This window comes from Acomys minous (assembly GCF_964271855.1).
Source record: "Acomys minous genome assembly, chromosome: 1".
Classification (NCBI taxonomy): Eukaryota; Metazoa; Chordata; class Mammalia; order Rodentia; family Muridae; genus Acomys; species Acomys minous.
Genome location: NC_140483.1, coordinates 40,502,740 through 40,520,782, shown reverse-complemented (window position 1 = coordinate 40,520,782; position 18,043 = coordinate 40,502,740). Strand labels below are relative to the sequence as shown.

Below are 18,043 nucleotides of genomic sequence, written 5' to 3'. Positions count from 1 at the left end.
GCCTGGGTTCTGGTGCTAGAAGGTTGTGACATCAGGAAGTGGGGCTGCCTGGGGCCAGAAGCTGGAAAGGGACACCAAACTCATTCCTGTCAACTCTATCATCAACAGATGGGAGTGAAAGCCTGCCTAGGGCCACCAGATTCTAGTACTGTGTTCCCTACGCTAAGACACCTCCCTGGGCTTGTCAGTGAAAAGAACAAGGGGAAAAAATAAAAATATCTAAAAAGGGAGAAAAGGTAGTTGAGGAGAGATGAGGAGGCCCAGGCCTCTGAGCCTCTCTGGGAATCTTTGCAGGTCCATTGTTCAAAATGCAGCTTTTTTTTTTCTTTTTCCCCTTCCATTCTCCCCCCTCCCCCCACCACCCCCCTCTCTCTCTCCCTCCCGCCCTCCCTCCCTTTCCAAATGGAGACAGACTCAGAAAACTAACGCAGTGGCCAGCTTTCTGTCAATGCTAAAATGGAGCTTTCTCAGAGAGTTTTATAATCACAAGGCACTAACCAGGGATGCACTAAGAAGATCGTGTCAAGTGAACTTGTATACCCTGTTTCCAAAAGAGCTGTTAAGTGAGCAGAAAAAGTTGGGTCCACTTGGGGTATCAAGAGTCATGACACCTGAAGAATAAAATAGCAAGTTAAGAGCTGAACTCTGCTCAGACAGAACCTTCTAGAGATACCTTTGCCAGCCCTCTGAATACCTCTGCCAGCATCTCTACTCCCAAGGGGGCCAGTTACTAGCTGGTTACTAGTAGTTCCTTTATGTCTGAAGCACCCAAGTCAGTAGGTAGGCATGTGGCCTGGCACAGAGGAGGACATCAGCATCTCCTGAGTGGGGAAACTGAGGTACACTTACTCTGTGAGGAGAATATAGTATGTCTTGCCTAGGAAACAGACAAGGTCCTGGCCTCTCCTCAGAGTACTTGGTGTTGAGGGGTGATGCTGTAGTTTGAGTAAGAAATTTCCCCCATCGGCTCATATAGTTGAACACTTGGTCCCCAGTCGGCACTGCCACATAAGGAGGTTATGGACCATTTAGAACATGGAAGAAGTACGTCGCTAGCAAGAATTTGAGAATTCTTGGTCTATTCCATTTCCAGTTAGCTTACCCTGCTCCCTATGTGTGACTGAAATATGACCAGCCAGATTCCTGCGCTTGTGGCCTGCTGCCATGCCTTCACTACTATGGACATCTAGCCCTTTAGAACTGTAAGCAAAATAAACTGTTTTCTGCCTTGTGCCTCTTGTGCTTATCACAGAACAGAAAAGCACAGACAGGGGATTAAACGGACTAAGAAACATAGAGATGACGTCTGAATTGAGAAGGCTTAGTATCGGATGCTGAGAGAGAAGCCTCCGGGGAAGACCACCAAACACACCAAAGCCAAAACTCAAGACAGCATTAGAAAAGTAAAAGTTATCGGAAGATAAGGTCCCCGAAGACGGAAGAGCTTGTCAGGAGCAGCCTGTGGAAAGAAGGCCTGTGAAGGAGGACCAGTGCATAGGGTACCCACAAGATAGGCTGTGGAGACGGCCAAGCCTGAGCAGTGGGCAGGGTCCTGGATGACGCTTGCTCCATGGGGCCTGGAGCTGAAGGGCTGGCAGCAACCGGGGCCAGTATGATCAGTCAGGATGTGAGAAGGACCCGTTTGGCTGTGTGTGCAGACATAACTGGGAGGTTGGGAAATAGAGGGATAGGAAAGCCCAGTTAGGAGAGTCCCTGTAGCAATCTCGGCAGCTGCACTCAGAATGGACAGGCATGGATCGTGCCAGGGTTTGAGGGTTCACAGTTACATAACAGCGACCAAGTTCATTCATGCTCCAGTGGTACTGTGGGGGAAGCAGCCCTCGGGGCCACATTTTTCCTTGGCTCTGCCCTTGGTCCCTGTCCTTTCCAACATGTTTATCTTGATGGGGATGAAGCCAGAGGGAAAGCAGTAAAGCTGCCCAGGACATTAATCTGGGAAGGATGTTCAACACCGGATACAACCGAAGCCTCCTTTGACTTCTTTATAGGATCAGGCAAAGGAGGAGTTCATAAGGCTGAACCCCCTCTGCCCTGTGTTCTCAAGGAACTCTGGTGCTGGGAGCACATCTGGGCAAAGCGAACACTCACTGGGCTGTGATAAGGGCTTCCACAGTGCTGTAAACACGCTTGCCGGAACGTGTGCTGACAAGAAAAGTTCACTCTAATCCAGCAACTTGGGAGTTGTTTTTCTAAAGTGGCCTCTGGCCTTGCCCTTAACAGGCCAGTAACACCATGAGTGGTGGGGTGGCGGGGGAGGAGGGAGCTCTCCTCACAGCATAGAAAAGCCTGAGGAAGGTAAGAACAGAGGACAAACACTCAGAGCTCAAGCACAAGGCAAGCCCCATCCTTATTTTAGAACTCAGGATTAGCATTCACGCGCTGGTTTTGAAGTCGCTACACACACACACACACACACACACACACACACACACACACACACACACAGGCTTGTTTAATCGCACATCCCCACTGATTTCTAAGAACGTTGCTAGCCCCCCTCCCCCACCCACCCAGAAAGGACAGAGCCAAGAAAAGCAGGTCCGGGCTCAAGAGCTTCGCTCCACTCTGGATCTATGAGGTCACGTAAAAGCAATGGTGTGCCGTTTAGTGAAAGCGGAGGCCCTCCATTCAGATTTGAAGGCTCTTCCAGAGGTGGATTATGGAGAGCATCTGCACCACTCAAGGAAAAAGGGCCAAGGGCCCAAGGGCTGAGATATTGGCCATCCACAAACACTGAGCTTTCATTCAGTGCATCTTCATTAGATCTGTCAGACATTCTGGGGGAGGTCAGTGGCAGACACTGAAATAAGTGCGTCCCAGCATATCCAAACATTAGCCCCGCGGTCAAGGGTTAGAAAGCACTGCATTCCTGTGAGGTTCAGTTTTGCCTTCTTGAAACTAGTCCAACAAACCCACCCACAGGGAGACGGAATGAGAAAATGTAGGCACGGGGTTGGCATGAAGCTCAAACACCACACTCACTGGCCTTTTACAACTCTAACTCGGTTCGACATCCAGATCAGAACGCAACTGCATCGGGACCTTCAACTCTCCCGCCAGACAACTGAGAGATACGAAAAGCGTGTGGACCATCTGGGAGGAGTTAAGAGACAGACAACTTAGGAGCCTTGCAAGTCTGGACACTGGAAAGCCTGAGTTCTTCCCCTAGTTTTGTCACTTGGCAGCTGTGTGATCTGAGGCAAGTCACAACTTATTTGTGACTCAAATCTTACCCTAGAGTGATGAGGGCTGAGGTACAGGCCCTAAGTAGCTTTCAAAACCTCACTCGGCTCCAGGCCTGCTTTCTAAGGCTCTCATAAAGGAGCTAGCTGGGTTCCCACAGAGAAGAGAGCAAGTTCCCTAACAGAAGTTTGTGAACATGAATGAAAGATGCGCACAATGAGATTGGGGTACACAATGCGGGCGGGGGGGGGGGGGTTTAGCAAGACAGAGGCTCAAAGATTCAGGATGAAGCTAAAGAGAAACAATTTCCAGCCATCAGGACTATACTCAATACTGGACAAAACCACAGCTACTGCACACTGTGAGCGTCCCTAAGGTAAGCCCGACAATACTCAGCTTTATGCTCCCAGTACCCAGGGGGCACACAGAAAACAGTAAGTGATAGACACATGGATGATGCTGGGAATGGATGGGTAAGAGGGAAGTAGAGGCGAGTAGGACACAGGGAGCCGCCCGATGGGCGTAGTGAACTTCCCACTGCGGGGCGGTCCAGGCATCAGCTGGCTGACCATCTGTACGGGCTGCTGCCGCCGAGTGGATTTCTATCCCGTGTAGGAGGTTCCACTAAAGGTCTACGTGGTATTTATTTCCTCACTTCTCTCCCCACTAACTCATCCTACATATTTCTGTCAGATTAATCTCCCTAAAGGACAGCTCTGTTGATGTCACCCTCCCACTCAGGAACTTTCGATGACTTCCCATTCCCTATTCAATTAAATCCACAAACCTGGCATTTGAGGACTCTATTCCTGCTCTGTCTTATGACTTTTATTCATCTTTCAAAACTCAACTTGGCTATCTCCCCCGCCAAAGAGCTGGCTGATCTCCTTTTCAAGCTGCCTACTGTACCTTACTGTACATAACTACAACGTATCTGGCAACCATTCTCCCTTGCGAGGCTCCTCAATGAGAAAGGAATCTTTATCTCTACACCTCTAACATGAGGCAGAGTACCTAACTTTTGGCAATTATTCACTAAAAATCATTGGAACTGTTGGCCTATTAGATGCCCAGCATTCTGTTAAGCCCTTGATAGGCATTATCTCCTTGGGTTTTATATATATAACACAAATACATTACCCCCACTAAACAGACAAGGAAGCAGAGCCCTCAGGGTGGATAATGTGCCTAAGACACAAAGGCAATAGGCCACAAGGGCTGGCTTCAAACCCAGCAGTGTTTGCCTGAAGTCCTAGATATGAACCACTCCACAGCGCTGATTTTCTATGACAGGACCCATACTGTGTATACTCTCTGCCTTCAAGACACTTACAGCCTACTGTGTGAAATCTGCATCAAATATTACCAGAAGGAAATGCACGAGAAGAAAAAGCTCTCTGTCAAATTAAGGAGACAGAAAATAGGAACCGCCATGCCTTTAAATTCTGAGCAGCTACCGCATGCTGATGCTAAAAAATCATACAGTGAGGCTTTGCGAATAAATACACAGTGGCATGGCAGGGCTCTCCACAATAAAGAGTACCATTTCTTAAGTCAAAGTGCCAGTGTCCCAGGCCCAGTCCTGCCACGTTTCTTGATGTATGCCCTTAGGCAATTTTCTTGTTTCGTTCTGATCAGTTCCCTCAGCCTGGGTAATAAGATAGACAGTATGTCCTGCCTCCTAGGGAAAGTGTAGAGATGAAAGACCAAGCCAACAACGAAGGCCAAGAACGATGAGTGGCAGCAGCGTTGATATAAATTTCGCCTGTTAATTTGCCCAAGAGCTCAGCAGGTGAGGGTCTAATTCCGATTGTCATAAGCGTCTCAAGCAATCTTTGTACTCAGATTCTCGACCCTGGGACCAAATACACGAGACAATGAAGACGAGGGACAACTTACTTTTGCCCACGGTCTCAGAGGCTGCAGTCTGTGACCAGCTGGTTTCATTGCTTTCAGCCTGTGGTAAGGCAGATCTCATGATACAGTGGGTGTGGCCGAGAAGAGCCGCTCACCTCATAGTGGCCATTTAGTGATGAGACTGAGAGGCTTAGAAGAAGAAAGAGGCCCCAGGCCATGCCCCAGGGACCTCCTTCCCACAGCTAGGCCCCACCTCTCAGTGTCTCCATCACCTCCATATCAGACCATCAAATCATGTCTCACTCAGTGGGTGAACCCTCATAATCACCTCTCAGTGATTGGATGCACCAACTGGGGACCATAATGAGTCTTTGGGGGAAGACTTTATGGCCAGATCATAATAAGTCTTCCTCAGGATGGACATGGTGAGGTTTGAACTAAGTTTTGAAAGGAAAAATAAAAGGACAATAAGGTGGGAAGGGGTAGCAAATGTTTGGCAGTGGGAGCCAGCAGCAGCCATGCTGCAGCGGCCCTGTACTACTGCTCATCTCTTCTCTGCCTGACATGCATGCTCTAGCAACCATGACCCACTGAAATCTTACCCATCATGCAATGCCAACCCCTGTGAGTTCAAAGGCCGCTCCCCACCTCTCCTCCTCACATGCTTGGCTGATCCATCTTTTGCCGAGGTTAGTGTACAGGTGGTATTTTTACATACTTTTGTCCATACACACAGTGTGTGATACGATCTCCATAGGGCTCCTGGGGGGCTTATCTTATGCCCAGGAAGCAGCTTATTTTGTGGCGCTCCAGACAATGCTCCCCAGCTCAAGCTCAGACATACTTGTTATACTAATTACCACTGTGAAGCCGAAATCAGAAAGCATCCGCAAACTGCAGGCAGTGCCCCTGCAAGCACTTCCTACTTGGCCTCTTGCATTTCTAGCCAATGGGGAAGAAAGCTGTGATTTATTATTGAAAACTGCCACTCACAGTAGAGAAAAAAAAAAAGAGAACTGATGACCCAGGGAACTCCGCCCTGCCTGGCACATAGTGACTAGCAACAGAGCCATGCACTTTTTTGATTTCCTCATCAAAGTCAAATACATGGGAAAAAGTGAGAAGGGTTTTTGTTTTTATTCTGTTTGTTTGTTTGTTTGTTTGTTTGTTGAGACAGGGTTTCTCTGCGTAGCCTTGGCTGTCCGGGACTTGCTTTGTATGCTAGGCTGGCTTTGAACTCACAGAGATCTGCCTGCCTCTGCCTCCCTGAGTGCCAGGATTAAAGGCATGCGCAACCATGCCCTGCTGGGTTATATTTTTTTAAATGATCAAAAACATACAAAAAGTTTCCTAATGTCAGCACACATCAACCAACCATCAGTTTCATTTTAAAGCCTAAAGGAATTTTATTTTTCTCTTGGTTAAATTTTGGTTTGATTGAACAGTGCACGAAAGTATTCAAAGAGAAAGGTGGTAACAGGGGTTCAGAAGAAATGCACAAAAAAACACACCTAAAAATAGTGAAAGTGTGACATCCACAGAAAGTGTGACAATCACAGAAAGGGAGGGAGATTTGTAATCAGGAGGCAAAAAAAGCAAAATAACTGAAAAGAAGAAAAACACTCAAAACTTAGATAATCATCCTTTCTCCAAATCATTAGATGATTGTCATCTGTACACTGACTAGTCTCCATTTACTAGAGACCTTACTTTTTAATTATGAGCTTAAAATATTTCTTAAAAGTATAACTGAGGGAGATTACTATGTTAAGAACTAATTTATGAGCCTACTTTCAAATGTCAACTCTCTTGTCTACCATGGACACGCTTTGTGTCCAGCAGAGGCCGGAAGAGTTCGCTGGATCCCTTGGGACTGGAGTTAGAGATGGCTGTGAGCCACCACAATCATGCTGGGAGTCAAACCTACTCCTCTGGAACAGCAACAAGTGCTCTTAAACCCTGCGGCATCTCTCCAGCCTTTAACAACTTCAGTTAACATCAGGAGGAAGGCAAGTGCATTTCAATGCTGAATAAGGTGTTCTCGGGGCCTAGTCTAGTACAGACTATTGTAAAAAAACAAAAACAAAAAGACCCTAATGGAAGACAAACTCAAGACAAATCAGCTTTCTCCTAACAGTTGAAATTAGGTGGCTTTGCAGTGCTCTCTTTCTTTAGGTAAAAATAATCTTTGTCTCATTTTAATACCACTGACATTGTGGTCCCATGGCTGCCTGCCTAGTGGCCAGACCTAGAGAACTTAACTCTAATGACATCTTGAAGCCAAAATAATGAACTGCTTGCTACTTTGTACATGAAGTATCCATCTATAACCCCAAGCTACACAGACAAACAAACCCACCACCAAAGTAATAAGGACAAACAACTCAAAGCAAAACAGCTTCAGGTTTCATCCCCCAGATACATAATTAGTAAAATAAACAAGGTCAGCACATTTCCCTCCAGTGCTGCCCAAATGCTGGCTCTCAGGGTATAAAGGATAGTTTCACAATTTCCCTGAAGAGCCCTTCAATTTGTTGTTGCGTATTACATTTTTTATTTGTGTGTATGTGTATGTGCGTGTGTGTGCATGTGTGTGTGTGTGTGTGTATGTGTCTGTGTGTGTGTGTGTGTCTGAGAAACGGACGCACACATACCTGCCACAGCTCATGTACAGAGAGATGGGGAGCAGGGAGTAAGAGACAGACAGGAGACAGAGAAAGAGGGAGAAGGGAAAGGGAGCAAAGGAGAAAGGAAAGCCGCTTTTGTCCTGCAGGACACAGGACTGTTTCTGAGTAGAGAGGAGACAGACATGGCCCATAGGAAAACGGCAGTTTATAAAGGTAAAAAGGGAAACCCCCTGTTTGGATGAAGTGCTTAATTTTAACTAGGCATGTTAATTAGGCAATCCAAAGGGGTCTTTTGATGGGTGAACTTCAGTGCTTCCATAGCTGAACCTTGGTAGTGAGCCCCAGCAGGAGAAAGTAGCCAAATAAACCTTGTGGGCTAGCTTTAGGAATGTGATCTAATGGGTTTTAACAAGGCAGAGGGAGGGAGGGAGGGAGGGAGGATCCAGAGTCCCTCCAAAAGCTGTGCCTGGCAACACCCTCCATCTCCTCTGCTCACTCCATTGTGGCCAGTGGGTCTGTACAAGTGTCAGACGCTGAATAAGCGAAGCAACGCCAGCGGCATCACCATCCCCAAGCCCAAAGGGTACCACAGAACTATAGTAATAAAAACAGCATGGCACTGGCACAAAAATAGACACGCTGCTCAATAGATTTTAAATAAAGACACAGACATAGATCCACACACCTATGGATACCTGATTTTCAATAAAGAAATCAGAAATGGATGGGCGAGGGGACAGCATCTTCAACAAACATTGCCAGCCAAACTGGTTAGCTGTAGGTAGAAGAATCCAGATAAAACTCCAGTCCAAATGAATCAAAGGTCTAAACATAAAACCAGATACACTGAACCTGACAGAAGAGAAAGTGGGAAACAGCCGTGAACTCCTTGGCACAGGAAAAGACTTTCTGAACAGAACACTGTTAGCACAGGCACCGAGATCAACAATTACTAAGTAGGACCTCACGAAACTGAAAAGCTTCTGCGTGGCAAAGGACACCATCACTCAGACAAAGCAGTGTCCTACAAAATGGGAAAATATTTTGACCAACTATACATCCAATAGAGGTCTAATATCCAAAATATATAGGGAACTCAAGAAACTACATATCATGAAAACAAATAACCCAGTTAAAAACTGGGGTACATTTCTAAACAGAATTCTCAAGAGAGGAAACTCAAATGGCTGTGAAATACTTAAAGAACTGGTCAACATCCTCAGTCATCGGGGACTTGCAAACTAAAACTGCTTGAGATTTCATCATACACCCATCGGAAAGGCTAAGGCCAATTTTTTTTTTTAATTCATAGCTAATGCTGGCGCAGATGTGGAGCAAGGGGAACACTCACCCATTGCTGAGAAGCAAACTTGTACAGCTACTGTGGTCATCAGCGTGGCAGTTCCTCAGGAAAATGGGAATTGAAATACCACTCTTGGGCATCTACCCAAAGGACACTCACACTACCACAGAGACACTTATCCAACCGTGTTCACTGCTGCTGTGTTCATAATAAGCGGAAACTGTAAACGACCAATGCCCCTCAACAGATGAATGGAAAAAGAAAAGTGGTACATTTACACAATGAAATATTACTCAGATGGTTTTTTTTTAATGAAATTAGCAGGGAAATAGGTAGAACTAGAGGGAAAAACATCCAGAGTGAGGTGACCCCAGAAAGATAAATATGGTATACACTCACTTATTCATGTATACGTAGATATTAGCTGTTAAGTCAATGATAACTTACAAGTTATCATGAGGACAAAGCTAAAATCTGTAGAACCACAGAGGTTGGGTACAAAGTGAGGGACCAGGGACAGGTTGGGGGACAGGGAGACAATGACATATAGATCTTGCTAGGAAAGGAAACAAACTAAAAAGTTATAAATAGATGGGGGGGAAGGGCTGGTACAGGAGGATCAAGTGGAGAGGGGTTACAAAGAGGGGAACGAGGAAAAATAGCTAAAATTAAGGGCCATTTGAGAGATAGTATAGAAACCTAATACAGCAGAAGCTTTGGAAAAATATATACATATATGAAGATCTAAGTGAAACTGCCAAATAATGGAGGAGACAGAGCCACAATTGGACATCTCGTTACGAAATGAAGCTTTCCAGGACCAGGACTGGGTTACATTTAATTGAGTTGGCCAAAGGGGCTGTTGCCAAGACTATAGGTTGCTCTCCACAAAATGACAGCAAGGAAGGCCCTATGGCTGAAGACAACACCCACACAACTCATTGTGAACACAACATGGAGAAGACAAGCTGGTGCCTACATATAGCGCCTTCATCACTACATCTTTGGTAGAAGAAGGCACTCTGCATGCTACTAGAGGACAAAGATAAACACCAACCCAGCCACACCCTGGTGGTGTCTTTGCCTGCAGGATATGTTAGGGTAACGGTGGCACAAAGCTTGTAGGGGTAACCAACCAATAACTGATTTGATTTAAGGCGCACTCCAAAAGATGGAACCCATATCCAACACTGCATGGGTGACTAAGAGCCTGAGACTAGATATCTGAGAGACCTGGGGGGAAACCAAACACTACTGTTCTAAGAAAGAAAAAAAAAGTATCTATAAAATGACTCCTAATAACATTCTGCTATACTTATAATCAGTGCCTTGCTCAGCCATCATCAGAGAAGCTTCCTCCTGAAGCAGATGGGAACAAATACAGAGGCCCACAGCCAGACGTTATGCAGAGTGAGAAATCTTGGAACACTCAGGCCTAAAAGGGATATCACCATCAAATCCCTCCCCCTTAGAGCTCAGGGGACCCTGAGGAAGAGGAGGCAGAGAGTGTAAGAGCCGAGGGGATGGAGGGCTTGTAAATCAACACGAGCAAAGCTCACATGAGCTCACAGAGACGGAGGCACCATGCACAGGGCCTGCAAGGGTCCGCACCAGATGGGCTCCTAGAGCCGAAAGAAGTGGATACACGCCACCACCCCTAAACCCAGAAGCCATCTCCAATTGATAGAAATGTTAGTTTTCCCCCAAGGAAGTCTCACTGCGGAAACAAACTACTCTTAAGGGTAGGATGCATGCCTAGCCCTAGATGGCCAACAGAAGGTGAACTAAGGGCGTCTTTGGAGGGTCCTTGTCTCCTAATGTTAAATACAAACACACACACACACACACACACACACACACACACACACACACACACACACACACACACACACACCATAGCTTCCAATTTAGTGTTTTTCTGGGATCCTGAGTGTGCAAACAAGCGAGTCTCTGCCTCCATACTTGGGTTCTTTCCCTCTGTTTGTGTGACTTGCTGGGCTTTTGTTTTATCTCATCATACTTTACTTTATTATTATCTCCTAGATGCCTGTTTGTTTTCTAACGAGAGACAGAAAGGAGGGAGGAGCCACATGGAAGGGGAGGTGGGGAGGAACTGGGAGGAGTAGAGGGAGGAGGAACTGGGAGGAGTAGAGGGAGGAGGAACTGGGAGGAGTAGAGGGAGGAGGAACTGGGAGGAGTAGAGGGAGGAGGAACTGGGAGGAGTAGAGGGAAGGGATGGGGGGAAAAAAGCCATTTTCACTAAAAGAGGGAGAAAGGGTCAGATCCTGTCATCCTGCAGGTAACTCTTACCCTTCCTCTAAGAGCAAAAGTCAGAGCGCCTGGAGCTCCCGGGTACGACAGAGAGGGCCCTCATCCTTCCTCTCTGCCCTTCACGGCCTCTCTGGCCACACTGGATGCCTCCTAGGGCTGCCTAGCCTTGAATGCTCCCACACAACTGCATAGCTACCTTCACCTGAAATCTTTCAATTAATGCTCCCTCCCCATTAGACTCTTGAAAATAACATGCCCTATGGCTCCGCTTTTTCTTTCTATTTTCTCTCCCCCATGGTACCATGCTTTAAAACATGATATAGCTCATTAATTTACTATGCATTGCCAGCTTTCACCAGTTAGGAGGCGGATATACTCAGTGCAGGGTGGAATTTGTCTAGACTGCTCACTCAATGGAATCTCGAGTGCTTGGGATATCATAGGTGTTTAATGAATTATTTGTGGAATGGGTGACAACGATCTTTGGTTGCTTCACTTCCTTTGATCTATGTATGAGGTACTCAAGACTCCCTGAATGGTAAACTGGTGACTAGATTTTCTACCACAGAATCCAACCCGAGAGACGCGAGTTGCTAAAAATCCAATGGCTGACAATTAGACATCCCCTAAAGGTTCCTATAGCAGAAGCCTGGAGCCCAGTGCAGCAGTGTTGGGAGCTGGCAAGGCACAGTCTACAAGTGAGAGGTGTTGGCACCTGCAAGGGTAACTGATGTGCTTCCTGGTGAGCCCTGGCTATCGTGGGACTGGACTGGTCAGTCAGGAGTGGATTGCCACTCTTCAGCACACTGTTGCATCTTTTCCACTATCTGGTAAAGCAGCCAGGATGTCCTCAAAAGACTCCACCGCCATAAATTAGACTTTCCAGATATAAGAATCATAAGCTAAATAAACCTTTTGTTTTTAAATTGGCTCTTGGCTCTTTTTTCACAGGGAAAAAGAAACCTGTTCTCGATGCACCCGGGAGGAAACTGGGCTCAGGAAGACTAAATGACTAAACAATCTAAGACACAAACTGAAAATGCTCAGGTGAGCTCTCTGCAGACCCAGGGCTGTCTGAGCCCTAACTTTGCTTCTTTCACTATAAAACTGATTCACATCTTTAGGAATGCCAAACAGTAAGACCTACACCATGTTTTTAAAAGGCTCCGGGGTGCAGTTAGTGATTGACAGAAAAGCAAGACTCAAAGACGTGAATGGGAAGACTACTGTGGAAGGAGCTGTACTCTTCTTGACTGCTGTATGAAACACAGTCACACTACATAGCACAGGCTAGCCTTGAACTTGCAACCCCCCTGCCTCAGCCTCCACAGTGATAGAATTATAGGAATGCACTATGCCTGACTAATGCTGTATTTTTATAATAAAATAGCTGGTCATCTTGTTAAATCATCCAGACCACTCTGACAGCCAAACCAACAAGAAGAAAACATAAAGAGTTGGCCCAGGTTACTGAAGTCAGCCATGGTCTCCCTAAAGGCATGCTGTGATAAGGATAGCCTCTATCCTCCTTAGCATCCTTTGCAAATGGGCATTGTGCTGCCACAGCTAATGGAGACTTGAATCAAAGATAGTAGGGGCCAAGGAGGGAAGGCCAGTTCCCATACAGGAAGTATGACCAGGCTTGGTCATCTGCCAGGCCTGGCCTTTATCCAGCTTCTTCCATCATGGGTTACTTTGTCTTTTCACCCAAATTTGCCTATGGTTTGTCTCCCAGACACTGTGTGAGAAAATATTTATTTTCACTCTTTTCAGATAGATAGCGGCCATCTCACGAGCTACGTCCAATTTCTCCCCCAGAGGTTAGAAGAGAAGCTAACATTCAACATTAGAAATTGCCTGGTTTCAATGAAATAGCTCATATGTGGCTAAGTAAAGTTTCCCTCTTGCTTTCTAAATCTGTATTTTGAATTCAAAGATCTAAAATTAGATTACATATAAATGACAAAAATTCCTTTTCTGGTAACTGCTTAAAAACCCCTACATTTTAAAGCCCTATTAAGTGATTTTAATCACGATGCTAATCCTAGTCTTAATTTTTGGGATCTATAATTTGTAACCATTTTAATATAAAATAAATGGGCTGTCCTTAGGAGGAAAAAAATTAATTAAAAGCTTCCACAACTGCAACCACCATAGGAATTGTCCTGAAACATGAGTGTCTTTAGGGGAGGGGCATACTTGGGGTCTAACTATACTTTAAAAAAAAATAATAATAACATTGTCGCTATGGAAACAGCTCTATATTTTGATTTCCAACCCTCCCTCCTTCAATGGCAGTGAAGGCCATATTCTTTGTATGCAGCTTTTCTCTTCACTTGGAAGTGCTGTGACAGTAACATACCTCACATGTGACATGCCCTGCCTTGCCTGGGCAGTCACCCTTCCTGATGCACTATTGAGCCAAAAACACTGAAGGCAGAGCATAAATCAACTGGCTTATTTACACACACAGCTGCAAGCACAGGCACATGCACGTACACACACACACACACACACACACACACACACAAACACACACACACTCAGTCATGCACTCCTTGAAGGAATCATAGAGGAAGCCACTCAGCTCCTGGTCATAGCTCGCCTGGCCAAGCTCTGGCACCTCAGCTTCCAAGCATCTCACCGTTAATCAAATAATGAACTCAGGAGCAGATAATTTTTGCTTTACCCAGAGTGCTTCGAAAACTTTCCATTTCACCATGCTGGCCTTTCTGCATGCTTGCCTTTGGAACCCAGCACTTCCTCCAGAAGCCCAAAAGACTGCTCTGATGTACTAAATCTCCCAGCTGCAGCGTCTTCTGAGCTCCCATGATGCCACTCCAACAGCCCAGAGGCAGCAAACTGTCATTCTCCGAGAAACAGAACTCAAGAGACGCAACCAGCAGGCAGCGCCGGGCTTGCCGAGCAGGGTAGGCAATCACATTGAGTAATGCTGTTTTTCACAAAGATGAGGTGTAACCCTGAAGTCATGAAACTGGTTTTCTCGTGAGGATCCTAATCTCACTCTGAAGGGAAATTCTAAAGAAGAGTTCCACATGTCCAGGGTGATGGATGTGCCTGAGTTTTGTTTGTTTTTATACAACCACAATGACAACGACAACGACGAGGCCTTTCTTTGCAATTAGTACAAAATCGCCAAAGGCACTATGACGATGTTTCACACTCAGACAGACGTGAGACAGAGGGTGGACAGAGCTGAATCTACGACCTCCGCCAGTTCCCTGCTAATCCAGCAGCTCGGTTAACTTCCACAAACAACTCTTTCTGCATTACTCTTCTCGTCAGTTGCTTGAAGGAAGACACAAAAATATACAAATGTGATGCTTCAAAGAACACAGGACTGAATGAGTGCGTCTTATCTAAATCTTTGAAGTGACATTACAGAGGCTTCACCCGAAAATATTTACTGAGCAAATACCAGCAAAGAGAGGGAGACGTAGGTTCCTGGGAGGGCCTATCTAGACTTCTTTCAGTAGACAAGTCAGTCTCTCTCTCTCTCTCTTTTTTTTTTCACAAAGTTACTTTATTCCTGTGAAGATTTAGTTTCTCCCTGGCAATCTTTTTGTTTGGGGACTTGTTTTAATTAAGTAGAAGAGAAACAGGGATTGCTATTGTGCTAACACCCTTGTCTTCAATAGACACATTCTAAGAGGTCCAGCGGATGCCTGAACTACTTACACTAGTCCATTTTCTGTTGTTACAACAAAATACTTGAAGCTGGATATTTTATAGAGAAGATTGCTTAGCTCATCGCACTAGAGCCTCAGCCAGCATCCTGGCAAGCCCCCAACCCCACTCAACCGCATTACAATGTAAGAATCCAAACACGCTACCTTTTAAAAAAAATATTTGTTTAACTTTTCTGTATGGGTGTTTTGCCTCCATGAATAGAGATGTGCACCACGTTTGGGTCTTGTGCCCTTGGAGGCCAGAAGAAGGCGCCGGTTCCCCCTGGAACTGCAGTCACAGCAGGTTGTAAACCACTACGTGGGTTCTGGGAACTGAACCCAGGGCCTTGCAAGAGCAGCAAGTGCTCTTAACCACTAAGCACGTCTCCAGCCCCGACCCCAGCCACATCACCTTAAAACAATACGCTCTGAAGAGAAGTAACTCACACACAAGTCCACCACTAATCTACTCAGAGGACAACGGCCTCAAAACCTAACGAGCCTTCACCCGGCCTACTCTTCAAACTTCTGTCACTTCGACACTGCCACCACAGCGAGCAGCACACTTCTAATACATGAAAGCTTGAGAGACAAACTACATCCAAATCGCAGCTCATGAACCCAGTATGAACCATGGCTTTTTTTCCTGGAAGGTAACATCTATAATAATAAGGTGTTTTCAACAGCATGCTCTCAGGATAACTAACCGCACTGTCCATTTGACAACTAGCAGGCCTACCGAATGATTATCAGATGAGCCGCGTATACGCGTATACCGTGCAGACACTGGACAAATGGTTCCTCCACAGTCCAGTAGGATGGAGTGAGATGGCCCACGGCGTCACCACACCAACCAGAATGCCATGTGCTTTAAAGTACAGCTTGTTTATTCCTGTAATTTTCCATTTAATTTCTTTGGACCCTTCAAGTTGACTGGCAGACACCAGGCAGTCTTCTCAAGCCAGCATGTGTGAGTGCAACAAGCGCCTAAAAATGCACTGGGTAACCATCTAACTTGGCTCCTCTTGACTCCTTGATGCTTCTGGTACTTTCTCTTCTCTTGCTCAACATTATAAATAGCCTTCCAAATTCCGTTAAACGAAATTCAAGACCATTAGCGGGTCACCTCCCACAGTTAAGGAAAGTGCTGACCCATGCCATATGTTTGTGGCCATGTGGGCCACAGTCCAACCTCTATCAGAATGCAGCATGCCAAATAGGCAGGTTGCTGGTTTCTATCCCAGGACTCCCACAACAGAGTGTCATCAGCGGGTAAAGTCGATGCGCTGTCACTTCAGAGAGCTTCTCGGGAGACTGACTTGTGCTCTGAAGTCTGAATCTGTTCTAGTCAGTGGAGGTACCAAGGACAAGAAGTGAAATGATTTTTCAAAGCCACACTTCGAACTAGTAGCAAAGCCAGCAACAAGGATCCTTGCCTCCTGTCTGCCAGGTGAGTGTGTTAAACACATAAAACTCCTCTGCTGACCCATGCCCATCTCTAGTCCAGTAACCCACATGTGACCCGTGCTCCAGAAACTAGAACTGCCACGCCCAATGGGAGCCACAGGAAGGCAAACCCTACCACTTGGAAATGAGCATTCCAAGAATATGAAACAAACAAACGAAGGCACTCAAACGGCCAAGTTCACAATTAGCTTCAAATCCAGAGCCAGGCTCCTGGGTGTGGGGAGAGGCACTCTGCAGTCCATGTGCCATGTCACTCAAGCTGTACTGATCTTCATCAAATGCTCCTCTGACCTAACAAAAATGGTGAAACATGAAACAACAGAAGTGCAGAGCTTTGTTTCCCCTCCACACAGGAGGAAGATGTGAACAAATAGCTCTTCACTCCAGTGAAATGCTTCGACCCAAGCCCAGGTTGGTGAGCCAATGAGTTTATTACGGTTATGTTCAGTAGCATGAGAAGAAGGGGAATGCTTACAGGTGCGTGGGTGACTCAAGGGTCCACCCTAACATGGGTGAAGGCTCATGATGGCTGCATCACAGCAGTACCCCAGCCATGCTTCAGGCAGCTCTGTGGATGAGTCTCCTCCTTGTAAATCCCAACTTTCTAATCTTCCCGGTCTTGTAAGCTGCCTTAGCCTCCTCAGAGCCCTCCCATCCCCCATCCCTCTGGAGGGAATGTCTTCACTTGGAGGGAAGAGCTATACAAAAGAAGGCAGGACGATCAATAAACCAGTGATCAGTAGCATTCATTTTAATCCCTCGAGCCTAAAACAACCAATGGCACTCCACGATTTTAACCAAAGGCCAATGGCAACCAAAAGCAGAGCCAACCTCCAGATGCTACGTGAAACTATTCCAGAAGATGAGATTAAGCATTAGGTCAGAACAGTCACTGCCAACTGAGAGCTTGGTTAAGCTTTTGGTTTTGCATTTCTAGTAACACACCACCACCACCACCTCCATGACCACCACCTCTACCTCCACCACCACCACCTCCTCCTCTTCCTCCTCCTCCACCACCACCTCCACCACCACCACCACCACCACCACCACCACCACCACCACTACCATCACCATCACCATTTGGGTCAGGTTTACACAGTCAGCTGTGGGCCGCATGCACAGTGATTTCCATAGAAAGACCGATGTGATATTTACAACTGGCAAAGCCTATTCCCTGGCATCTAACCAAATTAGCTTAATGAGTAGCTATTAACTTCTGGTCCAGGGTTGGGTGTTACAGGGTGGGAAGAGATACTCCTACAATTCATGTGTTCTACGGAAGTCCTTTGTAAGTCGCTCAGCATTGTGTTCTTACAAATCACACAGGAAAGTGGATGATGATGCCTGGGATTCACCTAGACTGATGAAGAAATACCTGCAGTGTGCGCACAGAGGAGCACAAGGGCAGAGGGACTTTCCTTCCTCCTCACTCCGCCTCTCCGGATCTCACATGCTATTGGTTGGTTTTTGTCAACTTGGCACAAACCTAGACATATCTGGGAAGAAGGGCTCTTAGCTGAGAAAATATTTCTGTAAGACTAGCTTGTAGGCAAGTCTATAGGGTGTTTTCTTGATTAATGACTGATGTGGGCAGGCCCAGCTCACTGGGGACAGTGTCACGC

At 46.2% G+C, this 18,043-nt stretch overlaps 1 protein-coding gene across 2 annotated transcripts in view; it reads right to left on the bottom strand.

The window, feature by feature from the left end:
• Positions 1 to 18,043, bottom strand: part of LOC311585860 (uncharacterized protein C1orf21) — a 208,108-nt gene that overhangs the window by 164,668 nt on the left and 25,397 nt on the right. Inside the window, exon 1 of one of the 2 annotated variants that reach the window (XM_084761501.1) lies at positions 5,104 to 5,166. The exons of the other annotated variant lie outside the window; for it this stretch is intronic. The gene's annotated coding sequence lies outside the window, so the exon portion shown is untranslated. Of the gene's footprint in view, positions 1 to 5,103; positions 5,167 to 18,043 lie in introns of those variants that run through there. 2 annotated transcript variants of the gene reach the window in all.